Raw genomic sequence first — 26,750 nt, forward strand, 5'->3', positions numbered from 1 at the left:
GGTGATCAATACAAGAGATTGAACAGAAAAGGATACTATGTAAGCACTCATTAGAGACTCATAAGAAAATGAGGTTTTAGGAAAAAAGTCACACAAAACTTAAAAAATTAATCTTTATTAGAATATAATTAAAAAAACTGGGAGTATTTAAAACTACAATGCTAGCAGATAGTAGGTCCAGTTAATTATCTGGTATAATATAGGTGAGTACTGGTGGCCTAATAAGAGTATCAAAGTATTGACTCAGGGCAGCACAGTGTATATCCCATACAATGTTTAGAATAATACTCCTATAATTGCTATTTGATGGGTATCCAGTTATATCAGCTGTACACCTGTAATGTATCATGAAGCGTATTCTTACCACAATAATAAAAACATTTGCACTTAGATACTTATATACATATCAGCTTAGGTTGCCAGTGATAATTCCCATGAAATCATTATATTAGAGTATGAGTTTATATTTTAACAGTTTAAATATGATAGCATCAGTTAAGGTTAGATACTTGCTCTATGTATCAGGTTACACTACTGATACTAAAATATTACCCTTGTGAAAGGTTAAATTATTTGACCCGTTTAAATAACGGTCAAATAAGACCAATATATAGCAGTACCACAAAGTGTGCTAATTCTTAATTACATTTGTAACCTAAAGTGTTAACCTGTTACTTTGTATCCATACTACTCAAGGACTTATTGTATTCCCTCGACTATAGCAATTATAGAAGTATTATTCTAAACATTGTATGTGATAAACACTGTGCTGCCATGAGTCAATACTTTGATACTCTTATTAGGCCACCAGTACTCACCTATATTATACCAAATAATCAACTGGACCGACTATCTGCTAGCATTTTAGTTTTAAATACTCCCATTTGTTTTAATTATATTCTAATAAAGTCTCTAATGAGTGCTTATATAGTATCCTTTTCTGTTCAATCTCTTGTATTGATCACAAGTTAATTGCATTTTTGATACAAGCTGTAATTTGAGGCCAATTTGACTTTATTTGTATGGTAAAGAGACTCTCATCATTGATAGTAAGTGGTGCCATCATCCAATTTTATCTGCTCCCACAACAGCTCAATAGGATTGAGATCTGGTGACTGTGTTGGCCACTTAATTAAAGACAGAATAGCAGCTGACGGCTTCTTCCTTAAATATTTCTTGCATAGTTTGGAGCTGTGCTTTGGGTCATTGTCCTGTCGTAGGAGGAAATTGGAGAAATTGGAGTCATAGGAGAATTAAATTATATGTAGGTACGGAATAACGTTACGATCTACAATGAGCACTTCCTCCCCAAGATTATTCATTACTGAGATTCCATTATCAGATGGATGTACAGTCCTTTTCCTAAAGATAGTCGATACAGACTCTACATAGATATGCAACTAGAGAAGTACATCACACTATATATATTTGTAAATCCTTCCATTTTTTAAATCCTTCCTTTTTGCAAAATATTTCCTCCTTTTTCAATTTTCATCTTTTTGTTTACAAATCTTCCTTGTTTTAAAACCCTTCCCCATTTAAAAAACCCTTCCTTTTGAATACCCTTCCAGTTTAGATATATATCAGATTCACCTCTGTCACACATCAGATAAGACTAATAAGCTTAACCTTCCTCAGAGTACTGATACATTTTATCAAATCTTCCTAGCAAATATATGTATTAGATTTGTTTCTGTTCCACACAAGATACGAGTTATAAACGAAGAATCTGTCTAGTACAGATTAGACCTAATTATATCACATATTAGACAAGACTAAGACGTTTAATATACAAAGTGATGTTGCTAGTACCACTTTCTCCCTAAATATGACAGATACTTGAGTTAGCTGTCTACTCGCTTTTAAAAAAATTTAGCTAGCTTTTACCCACAAATTCTATTTATGACTACTACATAGAATTTATGAAGGATTAGTTTTTCCTTTCAAATATCTTCCCTTGGCTATGACAGACAACTTTATTTGTTTCATTCTTAGAGAAGTTTAGGCATTCAAGAACCTTGGAGTTTAGTATGCAATAGGGAATATCTATGCATTATGAGGTGATCCACCCCTGAGGTCCTTTAGATTAAATATACAAAAAAAACGCTCCCTAGACAAAGCACTCATCTGGAATAACAGACGTACTAGAAGCATACCGGAAAGTAGTACAGTGCAGAGACCTATTCACAGAACAGATATCTTAATTCATTGTATAGACGTGGGTTAAATAGCCTTGTGCTGACTTCGGTGACGTCTTAAGCGAGGGGTAGTGTCAGGACTCCTGTTACTATTCCTTTAAATTCTACCTGTTCTCTCTGACATCATGATTGGCTGCTGCTCCTTTAAAACAGCTGATTAGCCTTCATTCATTGCTTAGTATTTTGAAGTGATACATAGTTATTTCTGAGATCCTGAACCCTGAAGATTCTTCTCATAAGAGATTTCAACAACCAGCTCTTTAACCGCTAAAGGAGACCTCCTCACACAGCTCTCTTATTCCCTGCTTTCCTCATTGCTATTTCACCGGAGTACAGTGTGAACCTTCCTAAGATCCAGGTCAGCTGTTAACCAACATATATACATTCCTAGCAACGCAAATATTACCAATTCATACCACAAGTGCTGAGTCATGTAACTTTAAAGTCTGCAATTATTTCATTTGTCTTCATTGTAGTTTCATTTACCTGTTGGTGTTGAACTGTGTACAAGTTCCTAGTCACACTGCAGCTGATTCGCCTGGAAGGGAATCCCCGGCATCTCCACTACATCACTTCCGGTAGCAACCACGATGGACCAACACCTCTCTGTAAGGAGACACAGAGTTTGGCGTTCTATCCAGATCCAGGCCTCAAAGCATATTGACACAGGTACCTCAAGCCACTTGGCAGCCTTATACAAACTAACTGTATTTCACTACGCATCCTAGTGCAGATGCTTTGTTCTTATTCCAGGAGGAGAGTGTTATCACGGACTCTGTGTATTTACCTGGGGGACTTAGTCTCTGGCTACTTTGCACTGTTCTATGTTAGTTAACCCTACGGACTAAGAGCATTATGTTACACGACTAAGACATTTTCCTTACCTATCTTACGGCTAGATTACAAGTTTTGTCGGTAAAAACTTGCGTTGCTAATGAGCCTTTTTTTTTCCAGCGCTCACTTTAAACAACGATAGTATTACAAGTTTTCTGAATGGCTGCGTTAGCCTCAGAAAAGTGAGCGTTGAGCAAAATTTAGCTCTACTTCTCACTGTAATACCAGCGTTGCTTACGGTAACGGTAAGCTGGCTGAACGTGCTCATGCACGATTTCCCCATAGGAAACAATGGGGCTGAGATGGCTGGAAAAAACCTAACACCTGCAAAAAAGCATCGTTCAGCTCCTAACGCAGCCCCATTGTTTCCTATGGGAAAATAAAAAATATGTCTACACTAGTGATGTCGCGAATAGTTTGCCGGCGAATAGTTCCCGGCGAACAGAGCATGTTCGCGTTCGCCGTGGACGGCGAACATATGCGATGTTCGGTCCGCCCCCTATTCCTCATCATTGAGTAAACTTTGACCTTGTACCTCACAGTCAGAATACACATTCCAGCCAATCAGCGGCAGACCCTCCCTCCCAGACCCTACCACCTCCTGGACAGCATCCATTTTAGATTAATTCGGAAGCTGCATTCTTAGTGAGAGGAGGGACAGTGTAGCTGCTGCTGATTTAATACGGAAATCGATAGCTAGGCTAGTGTATTCAGTGTCCACTACAGTCCTGAAGGACTCATCTGATCTCTGTTGTAAGGACAGCACCCCAAAAAGCCCTTTTTAGGGCTAAAACATCAGTCTGCTTTTTTTCCTGTGTAATCTAATTGCAGTTGCCTGCCTGCCAGCGTGTGTGTCAGGCTCACAGCGTATACTGTGCCCACTTGCCCAGTGCCACCACTCATATCTGGTGTAACAGTAGTGTACATTTAAAAAAAACAACACTTTTTTGACTGTGAAATAATAGCAGACAGCTGCCAGTACCCAAGATGACCGCCGATAAGGCAGATGGGGAGGGTTAGAGAGCTGTTTTGGGGGGATTAGGGAGGCTGGGGGCTAAGGGGGGATGCTACACCACAGCATATGTAAATATGCTAAAAAAAATAATAACATTTTTTTAAAAACCTTTTATTTTAGTACTGGCAGACTTTCTGCCAGTACTTAAGATGGCGGGGACAATTGTGGGGTGGGGGAGGGAAGGGAGCTGTTTGGGAGGGATCAGGGAGTCTGATGTGTCAGGTGGGAGGCTCATCTCTACACTTAAGCTAAAATTAACCCTGCAAGCTCCCTACAAACTACCTAATTAACCCCTTCACTGCTAGCCATAATACACGTGTGATGTGCAGCAGCATTTAGCGGCCTTCTAATTACCAAAAAGCAACGCCAAGCCATATAAGTCTGCTATTTCTGAACAAAGGGGATCCCAGAGAAGCATTTACAATACAACCATTTGTGTCATAATTGCAAAAGCTGTTTGTAAATAATTTCAGTGAGAAACCTAAAATTGCGAAAAAATTTAATTTTTTTTTTAAATTTGATCGCATTTGGCGGTGAAATGGTGGCATGAAATATACCAAAATGGGCCTAGATAAATACTTTGGGTTGTTTACTACACTACACTTAAGCTAAAAAAAACTCTACAAGCTCCCTACATGCTCCCTAATTAACCCCTTCACTGCTGGGCATAAAACACGTGTTGTGCGCAGTGGCATTTAGCAGCCTTCTAATTACCAAAAAGCAACGCCAAAGCCATATAAGTCTGCTATTTCTGAACAAAGGGGATCCCAGAAAATCATTTACAACCATTTATGCAATAATTGCGTAAGTTGTTTGCAAATAATTTCTGTGAGAAACCTAAAGTTTGTGAAAAAGTTAACAATTTTTTTTTTATTTGATTGCATTTGGCGGTGAAATGGTGGCATTAAATATACCAAAATGGGCCTAGATCAATACTTTGGTTTGTCTACTACACTACATTTAAGCTAAAATTAACTCTACAAGCTGCCTACATGCTCCCTAATTAACCCCTTCACTGCTGGGCATAAAACACGTGTGGTGCGCAGTGGCATTAAGCAGCCTTCTAATTACCAAAAAGCAACGCCAAAGCCATATAAGTCTGCTATTTCTGAACAAAGGGGATCCCAGAGAAGCATTTACAACCATTTATTCCATAATTGCATAAGTTGTTTGTAAATAATTTCCGTGAGAAACCTAAATTTTGTGAAAAAGTGAACAATTTTTTTTTATTTGATCGCATTTGGCGGTGAAATGGTGGCATTAAATATACAAAAATGGGCTTAGATCAATACTTTGGGTTGTCTACTACACTACACTTAAGCTAAAATTAACTCTACAAGCTGCCTACATGCTCCCTAATTAACCCCTTCACTGCTGGGCATAAACACGTGTGGTGCGCAGTGGCATTTAGCAGCCTTCTAATTACCAAAAAGCAACGCCAAAGCCATATAAGTCTGCTATTTCTGAACAAAGGGGATCCCAGAGAAGCATTTACAACCATTTATGCCATAATTGCATAAGTTGTTTGTAAATAATTTCTGTGAGAAACCTAAAGTTTGTGAAAAAGTGAACAATTTTTTTTTATTTGATCGCATTTGGCGGTGAAATGGTGGCATTAAATATACCAAAATGGGCCTAGATCAATACTTTGGGTTGTCTACTACACTACACTTAAGCTAAAATTAACTCTAAAAGCTGCCTACATGCTCCCTAATTAACCCCTGCACTGCTGGGCATAAAACACGTGTGGTGCGCAGTGGCATTTAGCAGCCTTCTAATTACCAAAAAGCAACGCCAAAGCCATATAAGTCTGCTATAATGGCATGTATGGCACACAGTGTTGGGGCAAGGGTCCATCTGACCACTGATACCTGGTCTGCAAAGCATGGTCAGGGCAGGTATATCACCTACACTGCGCACTGTGAAGCGGGCGTAACCCTTACACTACCTGATCAATACAACATCATACCTGATGTTTTAAAGCCCGTTATTCCAAACAATTTAGGAATGTTAGGTGATTTATGCCCTTTATGGATTAAAACTAGACTTATGTAATTTTCCATGGGAGTTTTGCCATGGATCCCCCTCCAGCATGCCACAGTCGAGGTGTTAGTCCCCTTGAAACAACTTTTCCATCACTATTGTGGCCAGAAAGAGTCCCTGTGGGTTTTAAAATTCGCCTGCCTATTTAAGTCTATGGCGGTTCGCCCGGTTCACCGGTTCGAGAACATTTGCGGAAGTTCGCCGTTTGCGAACCCAAATTTTTATGTTCGCGACATCACTAGTCTACAACTAACACCCTAACATGAACCCTGAGTCTAAACACCCCTAATCTTACACTTATTAACCTCTAATCTGCCGCCCCCAACATCGTCGCCACCTGCATTATACTATTAACCTCTAATCTGCCGCTCCGGACACTACCGCCACCTACATTATCCCTATGAACCCCTAATCTGCTGCCCCTAACATCGCCGACACCTATATTAGATTTATTAACACCTAATCTGCCGCCCCCAACGTCGCTGCAACATACATACATTTATTAACCCCTAATCTGACGACCGGACATCACCGCCACTATAATAAATATATTAACCCCTAAACCGCTGTACTCCCTCCTCGCAAACACTATAATAAATTTTATTAACCCCTAATCTGCCGTCCCTAACATCGCCACCACCTACCTACAATTATTAACTCCTAATCTGCCGCCCCCAACATCGCTGCTACTTTATAAAGTTATTAACCCCTAAACCTAAGTCTAACCCTAACATATTAATAAATTACTATAATTAAATAAATTATTCCTATTTAAAACTAAATACTTACCTATAAAATAATCCATAAGATAGCTACAATATAACTAATAGTTACATTGTAGCTATTTTAGGATTTATATTTATTTTACAGGCAACTTTGTATTTATTTTAACTAGGTACAATAGCTATCAAATAGTTAATAACTATTTAATAGCTACCTAGTTAAAATAATTACAAAATTACCTGTAAAATAAATCCTAACCTAAGTTACAAATACACCTAACACTACACTATCAATAAATTAATTAAATAAATTAACTACAATTATCTAAACTAAAATACAATTAAATAAACTAAACTATATTACACAAAAACAAACACTAAATTTCAAAAAATAAAAAAATATTACAAGAAGTTTAATCTAATTACACGTAATCTAATCCCCCTAATAAAATAAAAAAGCCCCCCAAAATAATAAAATTCCCTATCCTAAACTAAATAACAAAGTAATCAGCTCTTTTACCAGCCCTTAAAAGGGCTTTTTGCGGGGCATTGCACCAAAGTAATCAGCTCTTTTACCTGTAAAAAAAAGAAATACAATACCCCCCAACATTACAACCCACCACCCACACACCCCTACTCTAAAACCCACCCGATCCCCCCTTTAAAAAAAAAAAATGTACCCCATTAAAGATCACCCTACCTTGAGCCGTGTTCACCCAGCCGGGCACCAGTGGTCATCCGATGGGGCAGAAGAGGACATCCGGACCGGCAGAAGTCTTCATCCTATCAGGGCAGAAGAGGACATCCGGACCGGCAGACATCTTCATCCAGGCGGCATCTTCTATTTTCATCCTTCCGGAGTGGAGCGGAGCCATCTTCTATCCAGCCGACGCGGAGCCATCCTCTTCAATCGAAGTCCTAACGAAGAATGAAGGTTCCTTTAAATGAAGTCATTCAAGATGGCGTCCCTCGAATTCCGATTGGCTGATAGGATTCTATCAGCCAATCGGAATTAAGGTAGGAAAAATCCGATTGGTTGATTTAATCAGCCAATCGGATTGAAGTTCAATCCGATTGGCTGATTGGATCAGCCAATAGAATGCAAGGTCAATTCTATTGGCTGATCCATTAGGGATTAATAACTTTATTATAGTAGCGGCGACGTTGGGGGCGCCAGATTAGGGGTTAATAATTGTAGGTAGGTGGCGGCGATGGCAGATTAGGGGTTAATAAAATGTATTATAGTGTTTGCGAGGCGGGAGTGCGGCGGTTTAGGGGTTAATACATTTTTTTTTTAACCTATTAATTCATCTGTTGTTTTTATGTTTTTTTGTTTTGTTTTTTTTAAACAGCTTTATTGTAATAATAAAATAGGTATACAGGTTAGTGGAGACGCAGCTCCGGTAATACATAATAATACAATGGCTGTGAGTTTTATAATTAACAGTAATAGAGGCCTATGGCCCTTAGATATTGGATAGCAGTTGCCTTTTTTAAATTCAAGCTTGATTTAATGTTCAATGGTGGAGGCATACTGGTATGAAAGGTGTATTATCCTCTCCTGAGGAAGTGCTGTTTAACACTCGGTAGTAAAAGTAAAGCATATAAAACAGAGAGAACAAAAACGGGAACAATTATGAAAACAGCCGGTCCCAGTCCGCCCCCGCCCCTATAACAGATAGTTGTGCTGTCAGTTCTAACTCCCATGTCTGTATCTGGTTTTATCTAGATTGTTTGTGTTACTCAGTAGTTTCAGTTTTGCGTTGGAGGTAGTTGAGCCATAGTTGTGAGAACTCGGCGTATGTGTCCATTGCGCCGTGCTTAAGATAGTAGTATTCTTCTAAATCTACGATCTCGGAAACCTTCTGAACCCACATCTCTAAAGATGGTGCTTCTCTGTGTTTCCAGTTTTTGGCTATTAAGAATCTGATTCCATTGACCATAATGTTGAACAGCCGAATGTATGGCTTGTATTTAATTGTGGGGGGGGGGTTTATGTAGCAACCACACTAAGGGGTCTAGCGAGAAAGAAATTTCTAATATAGCTTCTATCTCGGCAATGACCTCCCTCCAAAAGTTTTGGATGGTGTTGCACCACCACCACATGTGTGCAGTATCGCTATTCACATGGCCACATCGCCAACATTTGTTGCTTTGTGTATGGAATAGGCGGTGTAATTTTCTCGGGGTGAGGTACCATCTATGTAGTAATTTGAGGTTTCATTTCTAGTATAGATGATGAGACGGAGGATCTCAGTGCATTATAAAACATCTGTGCGCTGGTTTGGGGCAGGATTATAACTCCTAAATCTCGTTCCCAGCTCTCTAAGTATGGGGGTATGTGCCCTCGAGGGGTGTGTGTTAGGATCTTGTAAATGGTTGAGAGTGTGTGTCTCAAAGGTGGGGTTTGGGTGCAAAGTGTTTCGAACGTATTTAGTGGTCTAATCATATTATTATGTCCCTTGTGTGTGGTTATGTAGTGGATTGCCTGTCGGTATGTGAACCAGTTTTGAAAGCATGCATAGCCTTTCGAGATCAGGACTGGTTGTGAGAGAATAGTTTCGTTATTGGTCATTTCATTAATCGTGAAGTCCCTGTTTGGGGCGTCCGTGGTGTCTCGGTGGGTGTAGGGGCGTACTGTGAATTCATCGTTTTCTATCATGGAAGTCAATGGGGATGGGATGGATGAGATATAGTGTGTGGTATTTATAGTGTGTTCCCATATCTGAAATGTCTCTTGGATCATCGGGTTATCTGTTCTATTTCTTTTGAGTATGTTTGGGTCGCCCCAGCACATCCTCCCCAGGTGTGTCTTGTTCATTATTAGGTGCTCTAGAGGGACCCACCTTTTGTGATCAAAATGTATATTCTAGTCCAGTGATTTTTAACCTTTTTTTTGCCGTGGCACACTTTTTTACATTAAAAAATCCTGTGGCACACCACCATCCCAAAATTTTAAAAAAATCACACATTGTAGCCTAATACAGCATATATATATATATACACATACACACACACACATACTGTATGTATTGTGCTGTTATGCCATGCCTCCTACAAACTACCCCTGCACTGGGAGTAAAAAACAAGCAAAGTTTAAAAAATATGTCACACTGTTGTCAGTCTGCCGTGGCACACCTGAGGATATCTCACGGCACACTAGTGTGCCACGGCACACTGGTTGAAAAACACTGTTCTAGTCTACCAACCTCTGGAGGAAGATAGCCTGACGGTATGCAGACAGGTTCGGGACTCCCAAGCCCCCTTGAATTTTAGGTAGTTGCATTATTGATTTGTTTATTCTGGGTGGTTTTCTGCGCCATATGAAGTCACCAAATGCTTTTTGTAGGGAAGGTAAGTAGGATCGGGGCAGAGGAATTGGGAGGGTCTGAAGGAGGTATAGTATCCTGGGGAACACATTCATCTTAATGACTTCTATGCGCCCTAACCAGGATAGCTTTTTGGAACCCCATGACGAAAGGTCTCTTATTATAGTGTGTTTGATGGGTATATAGTTCTGTTGGTAGATATCATCTAGGGAGGGCGTTAGATAAATTCCCAAGTATTTCAGAGAACGGGGGCACCAGGTAAATGGGGTTACTCTTTGGGTGGGGATTAATAAAGTGTCTGGTAAGTTTATGTTTAGTATTTCGGATTTTGTCATGTTGACTAAAAAGTTTGACAGGAGTTGGAATTTAGAGAATTCAGCTAGAAGTTGAGGGATTGAAGTGGCCGGGTTGGTGAGGGTGAAAAGCATGTCGTCAGCGAACAGGGAGACTGTGTATGCACGTCCTTCTATGTCAATTCCAGTTATCTGGTGATTCTTCCGAATTTTTTCTGCCAGGGCTTCAATGACACATGCGAAAAGGAGTGGGGATAGGGGACAGCCTTGGCGGGTTCCATTAGATATGGGAAATGGGGAGGATAGAGTGCCATTGACTAGGATTCTCGCGGTTGGGTGGGAGTATAAGGAAAAAATTCTGGTAAGCATCTTCATTCCCAGACCCATTCGGGTCAATGTGGCTCGCATAAAGTCCCAGGCAACATGGTCAAAGGCCTTTTCTGCGTCCGTGGATAACAGGACCGCAGGGATATTTTTGGATTTAACATAGTGAATTAGGTTTAAGGCCCTGACCGTGTTGTCTTTTGCCTCCCGACCGGGCACAAAGCCAACCTGGTCGAGATGGACCAGGTCGGGGAGAATCTTGTTCATTCTCAATGCCAAAATCCTTGCATAGAGTTTGACATCTGTGTTTAGCAGTGAGATAGGGCGGTAACTATTGGGGAGGTCCTGTGGTTTGTTGGGTTTAGGGATTGATATGATGTGGGCTTCTAGTGCCCTGGAGGGGAAGGATTTACTTTCATCTATTGATTGGAAGTAATTTAGCATATATGGGTTAAGGATGTCTTGGAACGTTGTATAATATTTATGGCTGAAACCATCCGGACCCGGGGCCTTGCCGGTTGGCAGATTCTTAAGGGCTAATTTTTTGCTCTGAAAGAGTGATTGGGCTCTCTAATTGCTCTTGTTGGGAGTCAGTCAGATGTGGCAGTTGAAGTTCCCTAAGCTATTCCTCTATTTGTCGGGTTCTCGTCTCCTCCTGGTCTGTGTCATGGTTGTGTGGTTTTTGAATGTTGTAAAGTTTACGAAAGAAGGTTTGGAAGGTTAGCAGAATTTGCTTAGTTGATTTCTGTGAGTGACCTGAGTCATCCTTAACTTGCATAATGTATTTCTTGTGTGCCTTTTGCTTTAAATACCTGGCTAGAAGTCTGCCAGATCTATTACTGCCTTCGTAATGTCTACGTTGGGAGTATAACGATTGTCTTTTATGTGATTTGTTTAGGTGTGTGGCCAGTGCCTGCTTTTCCTGTGTTAGGTCAGAAAGTATTTTTTTATCTGTAGGTGTAGTTTTATGCAACTGTTCTAGTCGTTCTATGTTTGAAATGAGAGAGGAAGTTAATTCTCTTTTAGTTTTGTTGATCTGCGCTTTAATGGCTATTAGTTCCCCTCTGATGACGCTTTTATGTGCCTCCCATAGCGTGTGGGGGGTGACCTCTAAGTTATCGTTGTGTTCAAAGTAGTCTAGGAGTGCGGTCTTGATTCTGGGTGTCACTGTTGGGTCTGTCAGCAAGTATTCGTCTAGTCTCCAGATGTAGTCTTTGATTGGCTTTGAGGGCCAGGTCATTGTACAAAGTATAGAGGCATGATCCGACCAAGTGATTGGGGAGATTTTAGCTGAGTTAAATAGAGAAAGGCCCTCAACATCTGTCAGTACATAGTCAATTCGTGTATATGTTTCATGTGGGTAAGAGTAAAACGTATAGTCTCGGCACTGGGGGTGTAGGGTCCTCCAAACGTCGTGTGCGACTATATTCCTTAGGCAAGAGTTAACCTTTGTTATACGGGAGATGGGTACAGAGGAGTGCTGCGAGGAGCAGTCCATAGTGGGATCTAGTGCAATATTGAGGTCACCACATATAATGAGAGTCCCCTTTTGATGTTCCAGGATAAGATTAGATATCTTCCTCATGAAGGAGTGTTGAGCTGTGTTAGGTGCGTATAAGGAGACCAGGGTTACTGGTCTGCCATACAATAGCCCTACCAGGATCAGGTATCTGACTTCTCTGTCTCGGATGGCCTGTATGAGTGTATAGGGGGTGTTTTTGGATATCAGTATGCCAACTCCGTGTTTTTTACACTTAAAGTGTGAAGCCCAATAGCAGGTATGATGCTCGTGTTTAAAAGTAAGAGGCTCCCTTCCTTTTCGAAAGTGGGTCTCTTGTAAAAATGTGAGATCAACTTTGTGGGTGTGTAGTTCTTTAGCGACTAATGTTCTCTTACTGGGGATGTTTAGGCCCTTTGCGTTAACTGAGTAGATATGTATGTTGTTGTTGACATGGGAGTATGTTCGTGTGTTAGCCATTATCTATATGTGTGATAGCTAGGTCGCGTTGCAGATGTGTAGATATATTAACTTGCTTGTGGTTAAGTTTACATAGTGGGGCGGTGGGCGGACCAAGGACGGCTGCCCTTGAGTGAAACATTATCTTTAACTTTTGAAACATACATACAATAAACAAAATAAAAACATGTACAAAATAAACACAAACAATAGGTTCAAGAGATACCAACATTGGAAACCTATTGATGTTGGGGGTGGCTAATCCTGTGTGCCGCCGGTGCCCTGGCTTAAGAGTATTGGAGCAGGCAGTTATTTTATACATAGCTACTCAGCTTCCCTAATACTATGTGGATAAGCGTATAATATCTGATCTGAGCGAGAAATTACCTCTTGTCAGTTTATTTTTGAGCTTGTGTATTTCTCATTAGTTCTCTATTTCTTTAGACTAGCATTCTATATGAACCCTGGATTTCCTTGAGAGGTTGGGGGTAGTGGGCATAACTGAAGGAGTGTTTAAGACCCACTCCCAACTTTGGGTTTGTATATATCTATCTATATACCAGAATCTACGTCCCGGGGTGCAGAATAAGAGAAACATAGGCATCAGATAAAAATGTTTGCAAAGCATTACTATGTGGGTAAGCGTATATTATCTGATCTGAGCAAGAAATTACCCCTTGTCAGTTTATCTTTAAGCTTGTGTATTTCTAAATAGTTCTCTATTTCTTTAAACTAGCATTCTATATGATCCCTGGTTTTCCCTGAGAAGGTGGGGGTAGTGGGCATAACTTAAAGAATGTTTAAGACCCACTCCCAATGTAGGGTTTGTATATATCTATATACTAGAATTTACTTTCCCAGGGTGCAGATTATGACAAACATAGGCATCAGATAAAGGCGTTTGCAAAACATTCAAGCTGTATATCATTATAACAGTATACTTATCAGCGTCCTTTGGTGGAAGTCCATTTTAACGCCATGCGGGCTGCCAGCATAGAGAAGACTGTACCAAGTGGTACTCCGCTTTTCTGGTGGTGCGGTGATTAGTGGGAGCCAGAGGTTTTAGATTAAATGTCCAGCTTTTTCCTCTTGCTGACCAGGGACCATTGTGGTCTCTGGGGCTTGGGTGCGCCGTCGGGTTTGAGGGTGGGTGAGTTGTGCGGTTGTTGGTTCTGTGGCAGGAAGGTGATGTTTAGGCCCCTGGAGAACATGTCTAGATCGTCCGGTTCCTTATAGATAAAAGTCTTGCCTTCTTGTTGGACTATGAGGCTGAAGGGGTAGCCCCAGCGGTAGCGTATCCGTCTCTCCTGGAGAACCTGGGTGATGTGGCGGATTTCTCTGCGCCTTTCGATAGTGGAGGGGCATATGTCTTGGAATATTTGGATGCTGTATGTTTGAAATTTAATTTCTCTCTGTAAGCGAACCTGCTTCCATATGGCCTCTTTTTCTAGATAACTGGTGAATTTTATGATAATGTCTCTTGGGGGGTTAGGAGGTTTTGAGGGGGGTCTCAAGGCCCTGTGTGCGCGCTCCATGGAAGACTCTGTGAGTTTTAAGGACGGAATGATGTACTCAAATAATTGTAGTAGGTAAGAGTGAAGAGATTCCTGTGTCGCCTCCTCGGGCACACCGCGTATTCGTAAGTTGCTCCTGCGGCTTCTATTATCGAGGTCTTCGACTTTAAGTTGGAGAGAGTGAATAAGGATCTCCTGTCTAACCGCCTGATGGTTGGAATCTGATACCATGGTATTTAAAGTATCTTGCCCTTCTTCCAGACACTCTATCCTTGACCCTAGTTCGTTTATATTCTTCCTGAGAGAGGACATTTCCGTTTTAATGAATGTTTTTAAGTCTGCTAGGTCAGATTTGGATGGTAGTTGGGAGATTGTTGCTTGTATGAGGTTAAGTTGCTGGGTCTGTGGTGAAGACAGCTGAACTGGCTCCAACTGTGTTTCTGGTGATTGTGCATCTTTGACTGTGTCAGCAGCTTCACAATCTGGTTTATGAAAAAAGTTGTTCATAGCTGATGATGATGCTGCTAATGTCTTTTTATCAGGTTTAGGCTTCTGCCTTGACGCCATTTAACAGTGACCGTGGAGCGACACAGGAGGGTATCAGTGTCAGATAGAGGTATTTAGTCGTTTGTATTCGCAGCACAGTGATGTGTGCTGGAAACCTCCTGCAATGCTTGGTAGTGTAATCTGTTCAATCTGTTCAGATGTGCCCCCTCCTTTTCTCCCCTGAGCAGCGGTGTGTATTAATGGGTAATGCTGCTATTAAGGTCCCCCTTTTATGAGACCAGACTTTCTGATGTGCCCCTTATATTTTGGGATGTTATAGTGTTAGTTGTAGGTAGGCAGTTGTATTCCCCATGCGGCTGCCACGTGGGTATGGTGCGAGTAGGGCGGGCGTGGACCGGGTAGGCCGCAATGGCGTCTGTTCTAATATTTGGAAAGACTGTCCAGTATCCCAGTCACGCCTCAGCCCTCTGTACCTGTTGTCAGAGCTCTCGTGTGGTAGCGGCTGTCTCCGGGAACGCAGGTCTAGTAACTGACTTGGTCGCAAGGAAGATGGTCTCGGCCGGTGTTGCGCCACAGGGTCTCTCCGCTATACAGTGTTCAGAGCGGTGAGTGATGGACTGCTAGTTGTATCCCGGTCACTGGGTATCAGGGTAGCATAAGCCGGGTATGAGAGAGTTAGCTTGCCTTCATTTTTATATATTTAGGAGCCAGCAGCACTGGATAAGCACCGGAGCAAATTCAAGACGCAGCCATGTTCCTGCACGGCTACGCTCCGCCCCAAGGGGGTTAATACATTTATTATAGTGGGGGCAATGTCCGGTCGGCAGATTAGGGGTTAAAAAGTGTAGGTAGGTGGCGGCGACATTGGGGGGGGGGGCAGATTAGGGGTTAATAAATATAATGTAGGTGTCAGCGATGTTAGGGGCAGCAGATTAGGGGTTCATAGGTATAATGTAGGTGGCGGCGATGTCCGGTCGGCAGATTAAGGGTTAAAAATTTTTATTTTAGTGTTTGCAATGTGAGGGGGCCTCGGTTTAGGGGTTCATAGGTAGTTTATGGGGGTTAGTGTACTTTGTAGCACTGTAGTTAAGAGCTTTATGTTCCAGCATTAACCCATAAAACTCTTAACTACTGACTTTTATATGGGGTAGGAGTCTTGGAGGTAGAGGCTGTACCGCTCACTTTCTCCAAGACTTGTAATACCAGCGTTAGGCAAATCCCATTAAAAAGATAGAATATGTAATTGACGTAAGGGGATTTGCGGTATGGAAAAGTCGCCCAAAAAAAAGTGAGCGGTACACCTGTACCTCCCTGACTCGTAATACCAGCGGGCGTTAAAAAGCAGCGTTAGGACCCCTTAATGCTGCTTTTTAAGGCTAACGCCAAACTCGTAATCTAGCCGTTAGTCTCTGCAAAGGAGATTAATACGGAGTGTCTTCTGAAAACAAGTTTATAATCTGTATTTGAATATTAATAGAATACAAATATTTCATACCTCTGGGATAATCATTATATAAATAATATCTCACTGAAAAAAAAGGAGGAATCCATTTGTCCAGTGGATTATCTAAAAATCAGTGAAACAAACTTTAATTTTGGTAATTAGTCTCTGCAGTTGTGTTCCACAACCTAATTCTGCACAGCTTTCTTACAGGTAGAGATAATTTATAGCTCACTACCTATGCCCCAAAGTGTTTGATAGACCATTAATAGACAGCTGTATGTGAATATAGGAATACAAACTTCTGCATATAGAAATTCCCCACTAGTGGCGGGTTTACACTTATATAAGATAACAGAATAATGCTCTCATTTTATGATTTATTTCTTATTTCACACTTGTTGTCCCTTTTTTTGCTTTTGTATCATATTATATCAGGTATTACAACCTATCATAGATATAACTTGTCGCTCTGAAGTCTATGCAGACTCGAGAAAGGAGGTGTATGCTATATCGGCTTCCTATTGGTCGCACAGCTGTCAAAACTAGTAAGCAGTCTATGCCAGATTACTGAGAGTGAGTGTGATGTCACATCCAATAAGAATTGGAGGAGAACAGTATATGCCGATACTGAAAGTATAGAACGTTCTTAGAGTGGAATTTGTACAACTTTAGAACAAGTTGAACATTAACTAAAACAAATTTAAATAATTACGATATAACCCACTATCTATGTTCCAGATCATCAGGAAAGTGACATCACATCCAATCAAAATCAGGGTTTGCCAACAGGAAGTGGATGACAGCTGATTACGCTAAAGATTTATAACAATCAATAAGAATATCATAGATATAGATAGCAAAGTATATCCCTCAGATACCTGATACATTTACGATAATGTATTTAGCCCTGAAAAGGGATTGTATATGTAATTTTCAATTTCTATTTATCTATAGTTGGAATTTACATCTATGAGCCAATATGTCACTTTCAAGCCTTTTAGAGGACAGTATATAAGGCTACCAGTTGTACATAGTTCTAAGTCTTGATAAAGGCCTGTATAAAGGGACCGAAAGGTGTTGACTCTGAACTGGTAAGCCTATTTTCTACACATTTGGATTTTTAAGAAGCAATTTGCACTATTGTACCTTATTTTCACACAGGGGAACCCAAATAGGATTTTCACAGACCGCTGAGAGACTGAAAACATCCAACAGTCCCACATCACTAGGTATTAAGTTTTGGTCTTTTAATTTTTTCAATTTTTATTTTTATATACATATATACCGTATATATATATATATATATATATTTTTTTTTAATTATTATTATTTTTTTTTCACGTTTGGATTGTCACTTTTTCCATCCTGTTTTATGTATTATTCACATTTGTTTTCAACACTGATGACACTACTTTTTTGAGGAACATTTAAAGGACTTCACTTGACTTTGGACATTTCTTTTTATATTGTTTTCTAATTGTGTTTTCACATTGTGTACACCACCCAGTTCCTAAGAGCAGTATATATAGGCCTCATGAGGTTAGCGAGATCATCAAGGAGACATTCGCCTTGACATTAGAATTGCCCCTTAGAGAGTGTTTTCTTGATGTGATTGAAAGTTTTACATCGGATATTTCAATTTTATCTATTTTTATTTTTATTGTGCATGGATCAGTGCTTTAACTTTGTTATATTGTATGCCATTATATTTTAGTGTTATAATAAACATAGCAAATTTTATACAACCCATTATTAATAGCCCCACAGCACTTTAGCCTCTTATTGCCAGGCACTCCCTGTAGCCTCTCAGTACCTTAGCCTCTATTTGCTAGGTGCTCTGAACTAATGTTTTGTTTCGTAGGAGGACATTGGCACCAATCAAGCATCATTCACAAGATATGGCATGGCGTTGAAAAATGGAGTGGTAGCCTTCCTTCGTCAAGCTCCCTTATACCCATTATAAATCTCCCATTTTACCACCACCAATGCACCTCCAAACCATCACATTGCCTCCACCATGATTGACAGATGGCATGAAGCACTCCTCCAGCATCTTTTCATTTGGTTTGTGTCTCACGAATGTTCTTCTTTGTGATCTGAACACCTCAAACTTATATTTCTCTGTCCATGAAACTTTTTTCAAATCTTCCTCTATCCAGTGTCCTCTAACGTATTTGTTCTCTTGCTCAGTGGTGCACTGGGACCTCTCACTCTTCTTTCTTTTCTGGTTAGAGACAGTTTGCGCTGTTCTGTGAAGGGAGTAGTACACAGCGTTGTACGAGATATACTGTTACTTGTTGATTTTTTGCATGGAATAGACTTCAGTTCTCAGAACAAGAATAGACTGACGAGTTTCAGAGGAAAATTCTTTGTTTCTAGCCAACTTGAGCCTGTAATTGAACCCACACTTGCTGATGCTTCAGATATTTAACTAGTCTACTGAAGGCCAGTTTTATTGCTTCCTTAATCACCACAACAGCTGTGCTGACATAATTCCAAAAGGGTTTTCTAATGATCAATTAGCTTTTTTAAATGATAAACTTAGATTAGCAAACACAACGTGCCATTGGAACACAGGATAGTTGGTTGCTGCTAATGGGCCTCTGTACGCTAATGTAGCTATTCCATTAAAAATCATCCTTTTTCCAGCTACAATAGTCATTTACAACATTTACAATGTCTACGCTGTATTTCTGAACAATTTAATGTAAAAAAAACACTAGTATATACACACATTCACATATTTAGACATATATGTATACTTAATAGCACGTCCTAGTCAAATACAATAACATATTAACTCTTATAAAACATTTTTGTTACTACTTATTTAAAATATTCTTTATAAAAAATTGTATATACTGTATAAGTGTAATACTTTATTTTAATGTATTTATGTTGTGTTTGGTGAGCATTTTTTTGAACCCTTACACTTTACACTAGGGGGCCAAATTATCAAGCTCTGAATGGAGCTTGATGCCCCTGTTTCCACGCGAGCCTTCAGGCTCCCCGGAAACAGTAGTTATGAAGCAGCAGTCTTTAATCCACCTGATCCTATACGATCGGGCTGATTGACACCCCCTGCAAGTGGCCAAATGGCTACAAATCTGCAGGGGGGGGGGCATTGCACAAGCATTTCACAAGAACTGCTTGTGCAATGAAAAATGCCAACAGTGTATCATGTCAGCATTAATCGATGTGCGGCGGACATGATACGCTACATCGTATCATGTCCGTCCGCACTTTAGTAAATCGGCCCCTAGGTCCTCAGACACGCTAATCGAGCACATTTATTTTCTTTAAACTTGTAATATGCACTTCCCACTCTAACAATAGCTCATCACTTGTAATCTAGCCTTTCGTCTGTCCCTTCTGTATTCTTCATCAGATTAATGCTTATAATTTTAAGAATATGCAAACTCCCATGATTTGTGTTTTCCTTTCTGAAACCAGCAGTTCTTAATCTCTATACTAAACCTCACCCTCACCCTTAACCTCCACCTGTGTCTGTTAATAGTTAAGTAGATCAAGGTAAGTTGTCGACTTTCCTTCATGTTCTGATTTTGCATTGACCTTCCTTTGGATTATCCTTTTTGTATCTTTGTTTTCTCCCTTGTACTTGAATAGTTCTTGCTCATCTATCAAAAGGTAATATTTACTTTTCTGACTGTATATTACTCAGCCTATAGCCTATAGGGGTAAGTAATTTGTGATACCATTGACATTTCTGTCTAATGGTTGGACCTTTATAATATTGTGTTAGCTTTAAGCACAGTATTGCACCATATAGTGGAAGCAATTTGAAAGCTGACGTACTAATCCAGAATAATCTACATGTTATGGGTTCAGACTATAAAAAATACTGTAGAGGGGGGGGTGTCCGGGCGCAAAGTTAGAGGCTGCTGACACTTAATAGACAATCCGCAGAATATCTAAGAAACTATTAAGAAATCAGAATTTTAACATGCAGAAGCCACAGCACGAAGCTTTGCTGCATCAATAGATATCGATTGCATCCCAGGGAGCACTAATTCGGACAGTTTGCTAGGTGAGGCGGCGGCCCTGTGTCATCAACTCTAGCACCCTCCCCCTACCCGGTACACCAGGTAAAGCAGATCTACTAAACTGCTGATTCTGGATGGTGGGATCTACTTGAACATGAATGACACGCTTCAGAAGACCATACAAGACCCCTTGGCTACCCTAGCTTCACAAATAGACAGCAATTTCGCCCAGCTAATATCTATAGCAGGGGCCCGATCTAGTGAGAGAGCATAGATTTAGAACCTAATATGTCGGTAATAGAAGAGCAAGATCAGCTGCGCAGTACTCTACAGCCCTTTTCCTCTACGACAGAGCCTGCTTAAAGTCACATGCTGTATACAGAAGAACCACACGCGAAGTTACCAGGAACCGTCCAGAACAGCCAGATACTAAAGAACCTCAGTTCTGCAACTGTGCTTACTCTGCCTGAGCACGAGAGCGCACTAGAGGAGAAATCACTAATAGTCCTGGTGGGTGCGGCTTACCGACCAGGACAAAAGATGGAACGATACTACGATTCGGAGATGATCAGTACTTTTGAATCCTCCTCTATGAGCTCAGAAGTTGAGATAGGTATGAGACTGGGGACTTATATTAATTTCCGCTCCTTAGACCTGGTGGGTTTGATGTGGTTGGCGTCCTCTTCTTTACTATACCAGCTCTGTGCTCATGGCTACTCGAACTAGGATCAGGTAACTTTGATACTGATTATGCACATGAACCCATATGAAAGGACCATGTAACTATTTCACATCTTTCATGCATGTACCAATGATGACTCTTAAGTCTGATAAACGTGTATGGGAATATACTTTCCTGCATAGTCTGTGAGAAGATATGCTCCATTTACAGGACAATAATCAGACTGCAGTCTTATTGAGATGTTGTTGATTACAGTTGTTATGTCTACTAAAAGTTCTTGTTTAAATAGATGTGCACTGCTCATTTCCTTTTATTCAGTTTCTATTATGTGTACATACACATTGGGTGCCTATGGTGTCAGCTTTACAATTGGGTAGCTACACTGGTTATTACTCTTGCTAGTTTCTATAAAAGACATGGAACCATTGGTCTTTTTTCAATAGTCCTGTTTTATATGTTAGAGATATATACTTCCTCATTGTGTGCAACAACTAAGCTTCTACTTCAAGGCAGTTATGTAATCTCTCCCCTTTTCAAGACAATGTACTTGTAAAGCGCGGCTAATAACCCTCAAGGCATTGCTCATTTTATCGACCTCGGAAGGATGAAAGCACCTCGCCAGGGATTGAACCTGCAACCCTCAGGTTGCTACAGAGCTCATCCACAGTGCATTAGCATGCTGAGCTATCTGTCCGGACACTATCTACTACTAAACTAGTTTGAGCCATCAACAGCTTAACTGAACTGTTTGATAGACCATTAATAGACAGCTGTATGTGAATATAGGAATACAAACTTCTGCATATAGAAATTCCCCACTAGTGGCAGGTTTACACTTATATAAGATAACAGAATAATGCTCTCATTTTATGATTTATTTCTTATTTCACACTTGTTGTCCCTTTTTTTGCTTTTGTATCATATTATATCAGGTATTACAACCTATCATAGATATAACTTGTCGCTCTGAAGTCTATGCAGACTCGAGAAAGGAGGTGTATGCTATATCGGCTTCCTATTGGTCGCACAGCTGTCAAAACTAGTAAGCAGTCTATGCCAGATTACTGAGAGTGAGTGTGATGTCACATCCAATAAGAATTGGAGGAGAACAGTATACGCCGATACTGAAAGTATAGAACGTTTTTAGAGTGGAATTTGTACAACTTTAGAACAAGTTGAACATTAACTAAAACAAATTTAAATAATTACGATATAACCCACTATCTATGTTCCAGATCATCAGGAAAGTGACATCACATCCAATCAAAATCAGGGTTTGCCAACAGGAAGTGGATGACAGCTGATTACGCTAAAGATTTATAACAATCAATAAGAATATCATAGATATAGATAGCAAAGTATATCCCTCAGATACCTGATACATTTACGATAATGTATTTAGCCCTGAAAAGGGATTGTATATGTAATTTTCAATTTCTATTTATCTATAGTTGGAATTTACATCTATGAGCCAATATGTCACTTTCAAGCCTTTTAGAGGACAGTATATAAGGCTACCAGTTGTACATAGTTCTAAGTCTTGATAAAGGCCTGTATAAAGGGACCGAAAGGTGTTGACTCTGAACTGGTAAGCCTATTTTCTACACATTTGGATTTTTAAGAAGCAATTTGCACTATTGTACCTTATTTTCACACAGGGGAACCCAAATAGGATTTTCACAGACCGCTGAGAGACTGAAAACATCCAACAGTCCCACATCACTAGGTATTAAGTTTTGGTCTTTTAATTTTTTCAATTTTTATTTTTATATACATATATACCGTATATATATATATATATATATTTTTTTTTTTAATTATTATTATTTTTTTTTCACGTTTGGATTGTCACTTTTTCCATCCTGTTTTATGTATTATTCACATTTGTTTTCAACACTGATGACACTACTTTTTTGAGGAACATTTAAAGGACTTCACTTGACTTTGGACATTTCTTTTTATATTGTTTTCTAATTGTGTTTTCACATTGTGTACACCACCCAGTTCCTAAGAGCAGTATATATAGGCCTCATGAGGTTAGCGAGATCATCAAGGAGACATTCGCCTTGACATTAGAATTGCCCCTTAGAGAGTGTTTTCTTGATGTGATTGAAAGTTTTACATCGGATATTTCAATTTTATCTATTTTTATTTTTATTGTGCATGGATCAGTGCTTTAACTTTGTTATATTGTATGCCATTATATTTTAGTGTTATAATAAACATAGCAAATTTTATACAACCCATTATTAATAGCCCCACAGCACTTTAGCCTCTTATTGCCAGGCACTCCCTGTAGCCTCTCAGTACCTTAGCCTCTATTTGCTAGGTGCTCTGAACTAATGTTTTGTTTCGTAGGAGGACATTGGCACCAATCAAGCATCATTCACAAGATATGGCATGGCGTTGAAAAATGGAGTGGTAGCCTTCCTTCGTCAAGCTCCCTTATACCCATTATAAATCTCCCATTTTACCACCACCAATGCACCTCCAAACCATCACATTGCCTCCACCATGATTGACAGATGGCATGAAGCACTCCTCCAGCATCTTTTCATTTGGTTTGTGTCTCACGAATGTTCTTCTTTGTGATCTGAACACCTCAAACTTATATTTCTCTGTCCATGAAACTTTTTTCAAATCTTCCTCTATCCAGTGTCCTCTAACGTATTTGTTCTCTTGCTCAGTGGTGCACTGGGACCTCTCACTCTTCTTTCTTTTCTGGTTAGAGACAGTTTGCGCTGTTCTGTGAAGGGAGTAGTACACAGCGTTGTACGAGATATACTGTTACTTGTTGATTTTTTGCATGGAATAGACTTTAGTTCTCAGAACAAGAATAGACTGACGAGTTTCAGAGGAAAATTCTTTGTTTCTAGCCAACTTGAGCCTGTAATTGAACCCACACTTGCTGATGCTTCAGATATTTAACTAGTCTACTGAAGGCCAGTTTTATTGCTTCCTTAATCACCACAACAGCTGTGCTGACATAATTCCAAAAGGGTTTTCTAATGATCAATTAGCTTTTTTAAATGATAAACTTAGATTAGCAAACACAACGTGCCATTGGAACACAGGATAGTTGGTTGCTGCTAATGGGCCTCTGTACGCTAATGTAGCTATTCCATTAAAAATCATCCTTTTCCAGCTACAAGAGTCATTTACAACATTTACAATGTCTACGCTGTATTTCTGAACAATTTGATATTATTTTAATGTAAAAAAAACACTAGTATATACACACATTCACATATTTAGACATATATGTATACTTAATAGCACTTCCTAGTCAAATACCTTAACATATTAACTCTTATAAAACATTTTTGTTACTACTTATTTAAAATATTCTTTATAAAAAATTGTATATACTGTATAAGTGTAATACTTTATTTTAATGTATTTATGTTGTGTTTGGTGAGCATTTTTTTGAACCCTTACACTTTACACTAGGGGGCCAAATTATCATGCTCTGAATGGAGCTTGATGCCCCTGTTTCCACGCGAGCCTTCAGGCTCCCCGGAAACAGTAGTTATGAAGCAGCAGTCTTTAATCCACCTGATCCTATACGATCGGGCTGATTGACACCCCCTGCAAGTGGCCAAATGGCTACAAATCTGCAGGGGGGGGGCATTGCACAAGCATTTCACAAGAACTGCTTGTGCAATGAAAAATGCCAACAGTGTATCATGTCAGCATTAATCGATGTGCGGCGGACATGATACGCTACATCGTATCATGTCCGTCCGCACTTTAGTAAATCGGCCCCTAGGTCCTCAGACACGCTAATCGAGCACATTTATTTTCTTTAAACTTGTAATATGCACTTCCCACTCTAACAATAGCTCATCACTTGTAATCTAGCCTTTCGTCTGTCCCTTCTGTATTCTTCATCAGATTAATGCTTATAATTTTAAGAATATGCAAACTCCCCTGATTTGTGTTTTCCTTTCTGAAACCAGCAGTTCTTAATCTCTATACTAAACCTCACCCTCACCCTTAACCTCCACCTGTGTCTGTTAATAGTTAAGTAGATCAAGGTAAGTTGTCGACTTTCCTTCATGTTCTGATTTTGCATTGACCTTCCTTTGGATTATCCTTTTTGTATCTTTGTTTTCTCCCTTGTACTTGAATAGTTCTTGCTCATCTATCAAAAGGTAATATTTACTTTTCTGACTGTATATTACTCAGCCTATAGCCTATAGGGGTAAGTAATTTGTGATACCATTGACATTTCTGTCTAATGGTTGGACCTTTATAATATTGTGTTAGCTTTAAGCACAGTATTGCACCATATAGTGGAAGCAATTTGAAAGCTGACGTACTAATCCAGAATAATCTACATGTTATGGGTTCAGACTATAAAAAATACTGTAGAGGGGGGGGTGTCCGGGCGCAAAGTTAGAGGCTGCTGACACTTAATAGACAATCCGCAGAATATCTAAGAAACTATTAAGAAATCAGAATTTTAACATGCAGAAGCCACAGCACGAAGCTTTGCTGCATCAATAGATATCGATTGCATCCCAGGGAGCACTAATTCGGACAGTTTGCTAGGTGAGGCGGCGGCCCTGTGTCATCAACTCTAGCACCCTCCCCCTACCCGGTACACCAGGTAAAGCAGATCTACTAAACTGCTGATTCTGGATGGTGGGATCTACTTGAACATGAATGACACGCTTCAGAAGACCATACAAGACCCCTTGGCTACCCTAGCTTCACAAATAGACAGCAATTTCGCCCAGCTAATATCTATAGCAGGGGCCCGATCTAGTGAGAGAGCATAGATTTAGAACCTAATATGTCGGTAATAGAAGAGCAAGATCAGCTGCGCAGTACTCTACAGCCCTTTTCCTCTACGACAGAGCCTGCTTAAAGTCACATGCTGTATACAGAAGAACCACACGCGAAGTTACCAGGAACCATCCAGAACAGCCAGATACTAAAGAACCTCAGTTCTGCAACTGTGCTTACTCTGCCTGAGCACGAGAGCGCACTAGAGGAGAAATCACTAATAGTTCTGGTGGGTGCGGCTGACCGACCAGGACAAAAGATGGAACGATACTACGATTCAGAGATGATCAGTACTTTTGAATCCTCCTCTATGAGCTCAGAAGTTGAGATAGGTATGAGACTGGGGACTTATATTAATTTTCGCTCCTTAGACCTGGTGGGTTTGATGTGGTTGGCGTCCTCTTCTTTACTATACCAGCTCTGTGCTCATGGCTACTCGAACTAGGATCAGGTAACTTTGATACTAATTATGCACATGAACCCATATGAAAGGACCATGTAACTATTTCACATCTTTCATGCATGTACCAATGATGACTCTTAAGTCTGATAAACGTGTATGGGAATATACTTTCCTGCATAGTCTGTGAGAAGATATGCTCCATTTACAGGACAATAATCAGACTGCAGTCTTATTGAGATGTTGTTGATTACAGTTGTTATGTCTACTAAAAGTTCTTGTTTAAATAGATGTCCACTGCTCATTTCCTTTTATTCAGTTTCTATTATGTGTACATACACATTGGGTGCCTATGGTGTCAGCTTTACAATTGGGTAGCTACACTGGTTATTACTCTTGCTAGTTTCTATAAAAGACATGGAACCATTGGTCTTTTTTCAATAGTCCTGTTTTATATGTTAGAGATATATACTTCCTCATTGTGTGCAACAACTAAGCTTCTACTTCAAGGCAGTTATGTAATCTCTCCCCTTTTCAAGACAATGTACTTGTAAAGCGCGGCTAATAACCCTCAAGGCATTGCTCATTTTAAGACCTCGGAAGGATGAAAGCACCTCGCCAGGGATTGAACCTGCAACCCTCAGGTTGCTACAGAGCTCATCCACAGTGCATTAGCATGCTGAGCTATCTGTC

This window comes from Bombina bombina, chromosome 3 (genome assembly GCF_027579735.1).
Source record: "Bombina bombina isolate aBomBom1 chromosome 3, aBomBom1.pri, whole genome shotgun sequence".
NCBI classification, from domain to species: domain Eukaryota; kingdom Metazoa; phylum Chordata; class Amphibia; order Anura; family Bombinatoridae; genus Bombina; species Bombina bombina.